Source organism: Bos indicus x Bos taurus, chromosome X (assembly GCF_003369695.1).
Source record: "Bos indicus x Bos taurus breed Angus x Brahman F1 hybrid chromosome X, Bos_hybrid_MaternalHap_v2.0, whole genome shotgun sequence".
Lineage (NCBI taxonomy): Eukaryota > Metazoa > Chordata > Mammalia > Artiodactyla > Bovidae > Bos > Bos indicus x Bos taurus.
In genome coordinates, this window is record NC_040105.1 from 144,715,241 (window position 1) to 144,726,089 (window position 10,849).

Here is a 10,849-nt window from a genome sequence, read left to right on the forward strand (position 1 = left end):
CTGTGGAAATATATTGAAATTCTTTTACATGACACAGAGACAAATATTTTGCCATGTACACAAAATACTTCAAAGCACAGAAAAATATGAACAGCTACCCACATGATCTTTGAACAAAATATAACCCATAAAATCTGACAAAGATAGCTCAGAGGAAGAAAGCTAGAGATAAATGTCACTGATAATATGTATATGAGTCCTAATTAAAATAATGATAAAACAAATTTATTGGTATATTAAAGGCAAAATATAACCATGACAATCCCAGAGAAATATAGATCCCCAGGATTTTCAACATTAGGACATCTATTAATATAATCCATTGAGTTGAAAAGCTGAATGAGAAAACCCAGATAAATATCATCAAAGATGGAAAAATAAAGTATTTGATAAAATTAAAGGCCTATTACTGACTTTGAAATTTCCAAATAAACTAGGTATAGAGGCACCTTTTCTTAGGATGTTGCAATTTATCTATTGTAAATACATCTTAAAAGAGTTTTTTTTTTTTTAAGTTGCTCAGTCATGTTTCACCCTTTGTTTTCAACATTTTTCTTCAAGTTGCTAAAAAATGTAACATCAATAATAGCAAGAAGAGCCATTCAGTTCAGTTCAGTTCAGTTCAGTCGCTCAGTCGTGTCGACTCTCTGTGATCCCATGAATCGCAGCACACCAGGCCTCCCTGTCCATCACCAACTCCCGGAGTTCACTCAAACTCACCTCCATCGAGTCGGTGATGCTATCCAGGCATCTCATCCTCTGTTGTCCCCTTCTCCTCCTGCCCTCAATCTTTGCCAGCATCAGTGTCTTTTCCAATGAGTCAGCTCTTAACATCAGGTGGCCAAAGTACTGGAGTTTCAGCTTTAACATTGGTCCTTCCAATGAACACCCAGGACTGATCTCCTTTAGAATAGACTGGTTGGATCTCCTTGCAGTCCAAGGGACTCTCAAGAGTCTTCCCCAACACCACATTTCAAAAGCATTAATTCTTCAGCACTCAGCTTTCTTCACAGCCCAACTCTCACATCCATACATGACCACTGGAAAAACCATAGCCTTGACTGGATGGACCTTTGTTGGCAAAGTAATGTCTCTGCTTTTTAATATGCTATCTAGGTTGGTCATTAGGAGTAACCATCTTTTAATTTCATGGCTACAGTCACCATCTGCAGTGATTTTGGGGCCCCAAAAAATAAAGTCTGACACTGTTTCCTCTGTTTCCCCATCTATTTCCCATGAAGTGATGGGACTAGATGCCATGATCTTAGTTTTCTGAATGTGGAGCTTTAAGCCAACTTTTTCACTCTCCTCTTTCACTTTCATCAAGAGGCTTTTTAGTTCTTCTTCACTTTCTGACATAAGGGTGGTGTCATCTACATATCTGAGGTTATTGATATTTCTCCCGGCAATCTTGATTCCAGCTTGTGCTTCTTCCAGCCCAGCGTTTCTCATGATGTACTCTGCATAGAAGTTAAATAAGCAGGGTGATGGTATACAGCCTTGACGTACTCCTTTTCCTATTTGGAACCAGTCTGTTGTTCCATGTCCAGTTCTAACTGTCGCGTTTTGAACCTGCATACAAGTTTCTCAAGAGGCAGGTCAGGTGGGCTGGTATTCCCATCTCTTTCAGAATTTTCCACAGTTGACTGTGATCCACACAGTCAAAGGCTTTGGCATAGTCAATAAAGCTATAGAAACATTTATAGAGGATTTACCATATGTAAGACAATGGTGTTATTTTATGTTACTTATTCCCTTTAATTTTCACAATAATCCTCACAATAAAATAAGTAATATTTTATCTACATTTTATAGATGAAGACATTGAGATTATGAATACATATGATATATAGGGAAAAAGATGCAACACTGTCATTATTTGTGAATGATAGGATTATATGCCTAAAAATCCAAGAAAGCATATTTCAAGTGGAACAGAGAGTTAAGTTGGCCAGATAATTTTTAAAAAGACATACTTGTAGAGCAGAAAAGAACAGAAGACAAATACACTGAGACATACATTTTTATGTACTCAAAATGGTAAATTTATTAATTTTTCCCAAACTAATTAATATATGTAGATCAATTCCAATCAAATACCAAATTGATTTATTTTTTATTATGTAAGTTCATTTACAATACAGTGTTAATTATAGGTGTACAGTATTGTGATTCAGTATTTTTGCAGATTATACTCCATTATAGGTTATTACAAGATAATGGGTATAATTCTCTGTCCGATAAGTAGGCCCTTATTTTTATCTATTTTATATGTAGTAGTTTGTATCTATTTACTCCATACCACTAATATTTCCCTTCCCAGATTCCCTTCCCTCTTTGGTAACCACAAGTTTGTTTTCTATATCTGTGAGTCTGTTTTGTATTTCTCTTTTGTACGTACATTCAGTAAGTTCAATTGTTTTGGATTGATAAATGGATACCAAGATGACTAACAGGATGAGAATATCTGTGGAAAATTTAGAAAAAGAGTAGTAAGGAAAGATTTCTCCTATCAGACAAATATGAATCATGAATCTAAGAAAATGAAAGTTCTAACATTATTGCAAAAGTAAGATATCTGATCAATAGAACATACTAAAAAGCCTGAAAATTTTTTCATATAAAATAATATAGAGTAAAGCAAATATGTAATTTCAAATAAGAGTAAAATGATGAATTCTTTAGTTTTCCTGATACAACTGATTTGGAAAATAATATGTTCAAACCCAACCTGATTTCATACACTAAACTATATAATCAGTAGACTAAAAACTAAACTGTAAAACAACAAATATGTAATAAAGCCAGAAAAAAACAGAGGTGATTATATCTCACAAGTTGATTTTTAAAATTGAAAAATATTATTGTTTTGGAAATAAAAGTACTAAAATAATGATTTAGAGACATATAAATATAAATATTCAATAGAAACAGGGCAAGGGACATGAAGAGACAGCCATTAAAAGGAAAATATAAATAGTAAATAAACATTAAAAATTTCAACCAAAATAAATGTATGATCTTGGGCAAGAACATACTTAGAGTCTTGAAGTGTCCTCATTTGTAAAATGATAAAATAACAAAGGGGAATACTTTGTCTTCACTGTGCATGAGTGCATGGACAACTGGTCATAAAATGTCTACTGTGATTAAAAATGAGGTACAGTCTTTGAATCAGGCTGCCTCCTTATAAGGATATGCTTCTATTTACCATGCCAAAGAAAAGTAGACTGTAGTATATACCTCGGTGGATTTGTTGATAGAAAAAGTGGGTCACAGTACCCTTTCAACATAGCCAAAGCGCAGTTCAGTCATCAAAATTTTATGAAGAATCATTTTTCTACTTGATTTATATAGGTGCTCCCAACCAAGTCCATATTTCTGTGTTTCTAGGGAAGATGAAATTTATTAGATGTTTTTGTCACTTGCAATTATATAAGACACAATTCAACTATTCTTTTCTCTTAGAAATATAGAACATCTCAGAAAAGATTTCAGATTATGTTGACCCTTCCAGTCCTATGGAAGATTATAAGTACTTTGATGAAAAGAATTGCTCTCACAAGAGAAAAACAAATCTATGAATGTTGTGTTTAAACCTGAGGAAAAAAATTTATTAAAAAAAAGATACAACAATATGGAAGGAGGAAATGTCACAAACAATAAACCTCTGGCTACAACTTTGCAGCAAATTTATAAGTCAATTTTTAAAATGGGAGATACATTCAATTAAAAAACAGTAAATAAATAAAACGTGGGCTAGGAAAAAATTAAGCATTTATCTGCTGTTCAGTTCTGTGCTATCCAGAATATTTGAACAAATATCTTTACTGAATGAGTGAATGCATAAACTCAAAGATTGGTTATCTAGTATTCCATTTCACAACAGATTATAAAAAGCAAAATAAAAGGGGACAGATTGAAAAAGTTTTCAGAGACTGATAGTTTGTATAAAAAAAGAAATACAGGTAGAAAAATTATTTAAGCATACATATATACACTTAAAACTCAATATTGAAAAAACTAAGATCATGGCATCCGGTCCCATCACTTCATGGCAAATAGATAGGGAAACAATCGGAACAGTGACAGACTTTATTTTCTTGGGCTCCAAAATCACTGCAGATGGTGACTGAAGCCAGGAAATTAAAAGACGCTTGGTCCTTGGAAGAAAAGCTGTGACAAACCTAGGCAGCATGTTAAAAAACACAAACATTACTTTACCAACAAAAGTCTGTCTAGTCAAAGCTATGGTTTTTCTAGTAGTCATGTACGAATGTGAGAGTTGAACCATAAAGAAGGCTGAACACTGAAGAACTGATGCTTTTGAACTGTGGTGTTGGAGAAGACTCTTGAGAGTCCCTTGGACTGCAAGGAGATCCAACCAGTCCATTCTGAAGGAGATCAGCCCTGGGATTTCTTTGGAAGGACTGATGCTGAAACAATCTCCAATACTTTGGCCACCTGATGCAAAGAACTGACTCATTGGAAAAGACCCTGATGCTGGGTCCAAATGCCCGTTTCTTATCCAATGCTGCTTATCAACAAATCATTCATTTCACAAGCCCATTAAGCACTTTATGGAACTAGTACTGTTCTAGGGATTGTCCTAAAGGAGCCCCTATTCTAATGAGAGAGCAAGTATACAAAAAAAATTATCAGCAATGCAGTAAACCAGCTCTAGCATTTTTCTTGGTTGCTAGAGGGGGATGAATTATCATTACATACTTGCAATGCTTTACAACAAAGTCTAATTTCAGTGCATATTTTTCATCTCACTCTTGTTCATAGTTATCCAAAAGCGCTGCCTCCTAAAAGCTCAGTGACATTTCCACCAGTCTTTCAAAAATGATGGAAAAGGGGAAGGAAATTCTAAACAGAGACAAGAAAATACACAAATGCATGAAAGCAACAAAAAATAATAACGAATGTAGCCACTGGAGAGTCTTCTAGATGGCTAACAATCGTTCTCAAACTTGAGCAATCTTGAGCCTCTGCCAAAACCCAGATTCCTGGTCCCCACTGCAATAATTCTGATTCAGGAAATTTGGGCTAGGGCCAAGAATCTGCATTTTAATCAAAACTTCACCCTCTCACCCAGATGAATCTGATGTAAGACATGAAGAAGAAACCCTGGGCTAGAGTTTTCTGAGTGCAAGAAACAATGAAAGGCCAGATGCAAGAAACCTAACAGCCTGGTCCATCTTTGGCATCACACTTCAGGCAGACTCCTGGGCCCCAGCTTTGGCCCCTCGGTAGGGTTACTTACTACCACACAGACCTTTGAGTCAATTTACCTATGAGCCGCAGGTATAGATACAAACCCAGCCACCTGTGGTCTTTTTTGTTTTCTTAGCTTAGACTCCAGTGCAGTGCTCAGAATGAAGCTTAAGTAGCTGCTTAGTGGCTTCTGTGTGCCAGGGGAATGAACACACCAACAGCTCTTCATGAATGTTAGTTACTGATCAAATCTATCCTTAAATAACCTATCTTCTACTCCCCCTTCTTCACCTGCACCAGTCTGCCCCTTCCTCACTTGGCACATGGCAGGTCTCCAAGATTGCTCATGTGCTACAATTAGTCCATAAACCAAAGAGGAACTATGTGTCTTTCAGGAATCATTTGCAGACATTTGGCCCCAAAGGTATGAAATTGGGCCAGTTTCTGATTATTGTCCCTGAAGTATGAAAATATGGGCCTATATTTAAAGCACATGATTTTTATTGTATTTTTTTTTTTTTTTTGGCTGCACCATGCAGCGTGGGAGATCTCAGTTCCCCAACCAGGGATCAAAACCATGCAAAACCAATGCCCCCTGCATTGGGAGTGTAGCGTCTTAACCACTGGACTGCCAGGGAAGTCCCTAAAGCACACACATTTTAAACTCTCCCTCTGAGATATTTCAAACAGGAAGGTGGAGAAAATGAGGTTGCAGTAGAGAAAAACAACCACTACACCACAATAGAACTTAAAGCCAATTTAATACTTGACCAGTATTCATTAAGCAACTAATGTATTCCTGGAACTGTACAAAATTATACAGGAAAGGGAATGGCATTACTCTAGTTCCCAAGTAGCTTAGGGTCAAGGTGTGAAAAAGAAAACTAAAGCACATGAAGATATATCTTTAAATCCTACACCCAATTCTGATTTGAGGGTGTGTGTGTGGCGGGGTGGGGGAGTAGGTGTTCTCCGAAACCAACAAGCAATGTTGCAGACACCAACTGGGTGTGCTACAATTCAACTCAATTCTGACACGATCTATTAGGAAACACCATCAGATTCCACAGGTTAAAGGTTCAGTCCTACAAGACCCTGTCCCCCCCAGCACACACACACACTTCAGATGCCAATCTCAAGTCCAAGTTGTCACCTGTGTTTCTGATCATCTGGCTATAGATGAGAGAATCCAGTGACCCCCTTCCTTGGATTATTGGCTCCCAGAACTCAGCGAATTGCTTACTTATGGTTTTGTTGTCATTGTTTAGTCACTAAGTCATGTCAGACTCTTTATGACCCCATGGATTGCAGCACACCAGGCTTCCCTGTCCTTCACCATCTCCTGGAGCTTGCTCAAACTCATGTCCATTGAGACGGTGATGCCATCCAACCATCTCGTCCTCTGTTGTCCCCTTCTCCTCCTGCATTCAATCTTTTACAGCATCAGGGTCTTTTCTAATGTCAGCTCTTTGCATCAGGTGGCCCAAAGTATTGGAGTTTCAGCTTCAGCATCAGTCCTTCCAATGAATATTCAGCATTGATTTCCTTTAGGATCGACTGGCTTAATCTCCTTGCAGTCCAAGGGACTCTCAAGAATCTTTGCCAGTACCACAGTTTGAAAGCATCAGTTCTTTGGTGCTCAGTCTTCTTTTTATGGTCCAACTCTCACATCTGTACATGACTACCGGAAAAACCATAGCTTTGACTAGACGGACCTTTGTTGGTAAAGTGAGGCTACTGCTTTTCATTACACTGTCTAGGTTTATCATAGCTTTCTTTCTAAGGTGCATGCATCTTTTAATTATGTTTACCAGTTTATTAAAGGATATGATAAGTGATATCCCAGATGGAAGACAGGCACAGAGCAAAATATGTGGGAGCATCCATGCCCTCTGCTATACTACTCTCCCCAAATCCCCATGTGTTCATCAACCCAAAAGCTCTCTAGGCCTCATCTTTTTGGGATTTTTATAGGGACTTAATTATATGGGTATGATTGATTAAGCCTTGAACACTCTTTCAACTTCAGAAGAGAAGCTGGCAGCTCTCTGTAAGAAATATGCCAATCTTCTGGAGGAGAGCAGGAACATTCAGAAGCAAATGAAGATTCTGCAGAAGAAGCAAGCCCAGATTGTGAAAGATAAAGTTCATTTGCAGAGTGAACACAGCAAGGCTATCTTGGCAAGAAGCAAGCTCGAGTCTCTTTGCAGGGAACTTCAGCGTCACAATAAGACATTAAAGGAAGAAAATATGCAGCAGGCCCAAGAGGAGGAAGAAAGATGGAAAGAAGCCACTGCACACTTCCAAATTACTTTGAATGAAATCCAGGCACAGCTGGAGCAATATGACATACACAACGCCAAGCTCTACCAGGAGAACATCGAGCTGGGTGAGAAGCTGAAGAAGCTCATTGAGCAGTACGTGCTGCGAGAGGAGGTAAGGGCTATCAGGTGTTTAGACAATGTAGCGGGGACTGTCCCCTGTCACAACGAAGCAAAACCACTCACTGAAACACTCATTCTGGGGTGTTTTAGAACCTTTGTGTATGTGTAGTGGAATCTTTTCCTTGCGGGATTCTTGGAGATGGCCCAGGAGTCACTGGATTTGGGTCTGTGAAGCAATTTCTTGGACACAGTTTTAAGCACAACTTGTCTTCCATGTGATTCTGGAAAATTATGACTTCTGCATAGATTTTCCCCCCTTATCTAGACTAAAAATTAGTAAATACCTGGCCCCCAAATATGCTATATTTTAGACATCTGTAATAATCTATATGGTCTACACTACCATTGCATTCTGGAGAAGGAAATGGAAACCCACTCCAGTTTTCTTGCCTGGAGAATCCCCATGGACAGCAGAACTGGCGGGCCACAGTCCATGGGGTCACAGAGAGTCGGACACGACAGAGTGACTAAGCACCAGCACCATAATTGATTAAATCATTGGCTATTGGTGATCTGTTGCCCTCCAGTCCCTTCTGTTGTCCCAGAGGTCTAGGGGTAGAACTGAAAATTACAACCCTCTAATCACAATGAACAAAGCTAGTGGAGGTGATGGAATCCCAGCTGAGCTGTTTCAAATCCTGAAAGATGATGCTGTGAAAGTGCTGCACTCAATATGCCAGCAAATTTGGAAAACTCAGCAGTGGCCACAGGACTGGAAAAGGTCAGTTTTCATTCCAATCCCAAAGAAAGGCAATGCCAAAGAATGCTCAAACTACCGCACAGTTGCACTCATCTCACACGCTAGTAAAGTAATGCTCAAAATTCTCCAAGACAGGTATCATCAGTACGTGAACTACGAACTTCCAGATGTTCAAGCTAGTTTTAGAAAAGGCAGAGGAACCAGAGATCAAATTGCCAACATCTGCTGGATCATCGAAAAAGCAAGAGAGTTCCAGAAAAACATCTATTTCTGCTTTATTGACTATGCCAAAGCCTTTGACTGTGTGGATCACAATAAACTGTGGAAAATTCTGAAAGAGATGGGAATACCAGACTACCTGACCTGCCTCTTGAGAAACCTATATGCAGGTCAGGAGGCAACAGTTAGAACTGAACATGGAACAACAGACTGGTTCCAAATAGGAAAAGGAGTACATCAAGGCTGTATATTGTCATCCTGCTTATTTAACTTCTGTGCAGAGTACATCATGAGAAACGCTGGGCTGGAAGAAGCACAAACTGGAATCAAGATTGCTGGGGAAAATATCAATAACCTCAGATACGAAAATGACACCACCCTTATGGCAGAAAGTGAAGAGGAACTAAAAAGCCTCTGATGAAAGTGAAAGAGGAGAGTAAAAAAGTTGGCTTAAAGCTCAACATTCAGAAAATGAAGATCATGGCATCTGGTCCCATCACTTCATGGGAAATAGATGGGGAAACAGTGGGAACAGTGTCAGACTTTATTTTGGGGGGCTCCAAAATCACTGCAGGTGGTAACTGCAGCCATGAAATTTAAATATGCTTACTCCTTGGAAGGAAAGTAATGACCAACCTGCATAGCATATTCAAAAGCAGAGACATTACTTTGCCAACAAAGGTTCGTCTAGTCAAGGCTATGGTTTTTCCAGTGGTCATGTATGGATGTGAGAGTTGGACTGTGAAGAAAGCTGAGTACCAAAGAATTGATGCTTTTGAACTGTGGTGTTGGGAAAGACTCTTGAGAGTCCCTTGGACTGAAAGGAGATCCAACTAGTCTATTCTGAAGGAGATCAGCCCTGGGATTTCTTTGGAAGGACTGATGGTGAAGCTGAAGCTCCAGTACGTTGGCTACCTGATGCGAGAAGCTAACTCATTGGAAAAGACCCTGATGCTGGGAAAGATTGAAGGCAGGAGGAGAAGGGGACAACAGAGGATGAGATGGCTGGATGGCATCATCAACTCGATGGACGTGAGTCTGAGTGAACTCTGGGAGTCGGTGATGGACGGGGAGGCCTGGTGTGCTGCGATTCATGGGGTCACAAAAAGTGGGACACGACTGAGCTGAACTGAACTGAGTGAATCACAAAGTTGGTTCTCCTGACAACCAATCCCTGTCCTTGAGTGCTTTCTAAAAGCTACCTCATTAACATAACAAAAGACACCTTGATCTCTATCAACACTTAGAAGACTGAGGGTTTTAGAAGTTCTGTTCTAGAAAGCAGGTAAAGACCAAATACATATTTCTTATTATGAATCACAATTTCACAGTGTGTCAAACTGGACTATAAAGATCAGTTTTATCAGTTTCAGGACATTTCCTTCATGCTGATTAACTGTGTATGTATGAATGTAGAGTTTATGTGACTGGGGGACTAGGGGATTCAGGGGTGGGGAGCTGGGTGGGCCCCTGCTCTTTGCAGAGATTGTAACTTACAGTAAGGGAAGATAAGAAATCAGAGAGGAAGCCCCTCTCCTCAGGGTTGTTACATACAACAGGGATTCAAAGATAGAAAAAAAAATGCTTAGAAAACTACTCAAATCACAAATAACAAAAAGTGGATGCATTTATAATCAGCAGCAGCTGGACATAGCTATATACAATAAAACCTCAATTAACTAATCAAGTTTCTTACTATTCAGATTTTGTTCCATATTCTAAATTTAAGCAAAAGGCTGAAGTAAGTCAAAGACAAATATCATATGATATGGCTTATATGTGGAATCTAAAAAAAAAATGATATAACTGAATTTATTTACAAAACAGAAAGAGTCACAGACATAGAAAACAAACTTATGGTTACCATAGGAGAAAGCAGGGGAGGGGGGGCAGATGAATTGGGAGGTTGAGATTGACATACGCACACTACTATATATAAAATAGATGGCTAATAAAGACCTACTGTATAGCACAGGGAACTCTTCTCAATGATCTGCAATGGTCTATATAGGAAAAGAATCTAAAAAGGAGTAGATATATGTATATGCAAAACTGATTCACTTTGCTGTATAGCAGAAACTAATGCAACATTATAAAGCAACTATACTCCAATAAAAATTTATGAAAATAAATTTAAGCAAAAGGCAATGACCAAAGAAGCCAACACATAAAATTTCATTAATATCTATTAGGTATGTCCAATCATCGAAAGACTTCTCTCATTTCATTAACAGTCCTTCATAAGTTATTGAGAACAATAAAGTAT

At 38.6% G+C, this 10,849-nt stretch overlaps 1 pseudogene; it reads left to right on the forward strand.

Moving 5' to 3' along the window:
• The first annotated feature begins 3,007 nt into the window (after nt 1-3,007).
• Nucleotides 3,008-7,773, forward strand: LOC113888214 (annotated as a pseudogene).
• The last annotated feature ends 3,076 nt before the right edge of the window (nt 7,774-10,849 follow it).